Source organism: Pristiophorus japonicus, chromosome 21, assembly GCF_044704955.1.
Source record: "Pristiophorus japonicus isolate sPriJap1 chromosome 21, sPriJap1.hap1, whole genome shotgun sequence".
NCBI lineage: Eukaryota > Metazoa > Chordata > Chondrichthyes > Pristiophoridae > Pristiophorus > Pristiophorus japonicus.
This window is the reverse complement of record NC_091997.1, coordinates 34,184,536-34,187,532: the sequence shown is the minus strand read 5'-3', so window position 1 is coordinate 34,187,532 and position 2,997 is coordinate 34,184,536. Positions and strand designations below refer to the sequence as shown.

General features: G+C 47.3%; 1 protein-coding gene across 5 annotated transcripts in view; it reads left to right on the top strand.

Moving 5' to 3' along the window:
- The first annotated feature begins 56 nt into the window (after window positions 1–56).
- The window catches only part of LOC139233915 (sorting nexin-11-like), a 368,480-nt gene continuing 365,539 nt past the window's right edge, over window positions 57–2,997 (top strand). For all 5 annotated transcript variants that reach the window (XM_070864578.1, XM_070864576.1, XM_070864575.1 and 2 more), the window contains exon 1: window positions 57–110. The gene's annotated coding sequence lies outside the window, so the exon portion shown is untranslated. The remainder of the gene's footprint in view (window positions 111–2,997) is intronic.

The window sequence follows — 2,997 nt, the reverse complement described above, 5'->3', positions numbered from 1 at the left end:
TCCCCCGGGGGGCGGGGAGCACTATATAAGGACAGGTCGGACCGGAAGGGGTGGGGGGAAGGCTCCAGCCGCTGCGCACCGGAAGTTGAGACTGACAGACTTGTCCTGAGGTAAAAACAAATAATTCCAGGGTTTTTTAAAACAACAAATAAAATAACTCGGTTAATTATTATTTACCGCTGCATCTCAGAACTCCGGCTTTTCAGTGGTGAATGTTGCTGCTCGCATAACTTTTGTCGCTTCTGCCTTTTGCTTTATTTTATGATTTTTTGTAAACAAAAGCTTCAGGTCACGCAGGGATTTTTGGCCTTGGTTACAGGGGATGGCCGTGTGACCAGATGGACTTGCCTTTCCGCAGCGCCTTCTACCACCTCAGGACGTCCCAAAGAGCTTTACTTCTGTCTGAGGCTCAACCAGACTGTTCACAGCCTTGGTGTCATATTTGACCCAGGAATTAGGTTTTGACCACATATCAGTGCCATAACTAAGACCGCCTATTTCCACCTCCGTAACATCACCCGTCTCTGCCCCTGCCTCAGCTCATCCGTGCCTTTGTTACTTCCAGACTTGACTATTCCAACGCACTCCTGGCTGGCCTCCCACGTTCTACCCTACGTAAACTAGAGGTGATGCAAAACTCGGCTGCCCCATGTCCTAACTCGCACCGAGTCCCGCTCACCCATCACTCCCTGTGCTCGCTGGCCTACATTGGCTCCCGGTCCGACAACACTTTGATTTTAGAATGATCATCCTCGTGTTCAAATCCCTACTTGGCCTTTCCCTTCCCTATCTCTGCAACCTCCTCCAGACCCGAAACCCTCCGCGATGTCTACACTCCTCCAATTCTGGCCTCTTGCACATCGCCGATTTTAATCGCTCCACCATTGGCGGCCGTGCCTTCAGCTGCCTGGGCCCTAAGCTCTGGAATTCCTTCCCTAAACGCCTCTCTTCCCCCTTTTTAAGACGTTCCTTAAAACCTATCTCTTTGACCAAGCTTTTGTTCACCTGCCCTAATATCTGCTTATATGGTTGGTGTCAAATTTTGTTTGTTCCTGTGAAACACCTTGGGATCTTTTACTACCTTAAAGGTGCTATATAAATGCAAGTTGTTGTTGTAAATACCTCCTTTTTAAAGTGGTACTTCTTCTACAAGTTCCTACATTATGACAAACTTATCAAATTATAATTTTGTTTCTTGTCTCCACTATGCCTTCCAGGCTTGCGATGCCCAGTGGTTGTGGAAAGCCTCAAGCGTACCAGTGGGCACCCTGAGCTCCCTCTCCAGGGATACTCGGCCATGGGCTTAGCTGCGCCCAGCCTGGACTGGTTGATGGCCACCTTGGGGGTGCAGGAGCACACCCCACGAGGAGGTCCTCTGACCTGCCTACACCCCTTTCCACCCCACCTGGTGACCAAATCCTCAGGAGCGTGGGGACTGAAATTGAGGAGCAACCCCTTCAAATAGCAGAAGAGGGGGCATGCAACTTCTCGCACTCTGTCAGCAGATTGCCCGAGATGTCTACGCTTCTCTATTTCTGGCCTCCTGAGTATCACTGATTATAATCGCTCAACTATTGGTGGCTGTGCCTTCTGTTGCCTGGGCCCTAAACTCTGGAACTCCCTGCCTAAACCTCTCCGCCTCTCTACCTTTCTTTCCTCCTTCAAGACGCTCCTTAAAACCTACCTCTTTGACTAAGCTTTTGGTTACCTGCCCTAATCTCTACTTATGCGGCTCAGTGTCAATTTAAAAAAAAAAAAAAATCTCATACTACTCCTGTGAAGCGTCTTGGGACGTTTCACTATGTTAAAGGCGCTATATAAATACAAGTTGTTGTTGATTGTGTGGATTGATTGTCAGCAGGGATTGGGCCTTTTCTAATACAACCCATAAGGAGACAATGGATTGCCCAAGTGTCATTAAACAAAACAAGAAAAACCTAACTTAAGTGTCCCCTTTTTATAGGGGCACAGCACTGATAGAAATCATTAAAAAAAGGCAAATTATAAAATTAAATAATAATGTTGTCGCCTACCGTCTGCAATATACTCTATAGTGCCCACCGGTCATGGAAAGCCTCAAGCATTGACAGATACTGCGTGCTCCTTCTCCAGAGAATGAGAGTCAATGCTTACCTGGCAATTGTTATAATTAGAGGGAGTCAATCCTATTTAAGTGGAGTGTTGGACAAGGAATTTGTGATAAATTTTTAACTGTTCAGCAATAGTACTGGTGGATCCCTCCTCGGGGCTTTGCGCACGAGGGGCCCCTATCGCACTCGGTGCGCACTGCACAGATTCATGGCATCGTGGATCTGACCTGGCAAGTGGCAGGTGTGTAACCTGCAAATGGTTTCACTTTTAGCTGGGTCAACCACACTCCTTCTTGATGGCAACCCTCCTGAAAAGGGAATGGTTGATGATTGGTGACATCTGGTGTAACCGATGTCATCCTCACTTGCCAACCTGAAATAGATCTCTCTGTGAGCAAGAGAATCCGCTGTTTTATAACACCCAGGGTGTCTCTGCCACTAACTGCATAATATGTTATCAGGAGCGCTGATATACAGTGACTGAATACGTCAGATTCTGCTCGGGCAAATCAATGAAGTGTGACAGAAAAAGTGTTCCAGGATGTAAAGAAAGAACTTGCATTTCTATAACGCCTTTGGTATCGTTGGGACGCCCCAAATGCTTCACAGCCAATGAAGTACTTTTTGAAGTGTAGCCACTGTTGTAATGTGGGAAATGCGGCAGCCAATTTGTGCACAGCAAGCTTCCACAGACAGCAACGTGATAATGATTGGATAATCTGTTTTAGTGATGTTGGTTGAGGGATGCCGGGGATAACGCCCATACTCTTCTTTGAATAGTGTCATTGAATTATTTATGTCCACCAGAGACGGTTTAACATCTCCTCCGAAATACGGCACATCCGACAATGCAGTGCTCCCTCAGCACTGCCCCTCAGTAATGCCCCTCCGACAGTGCAGCACTCCC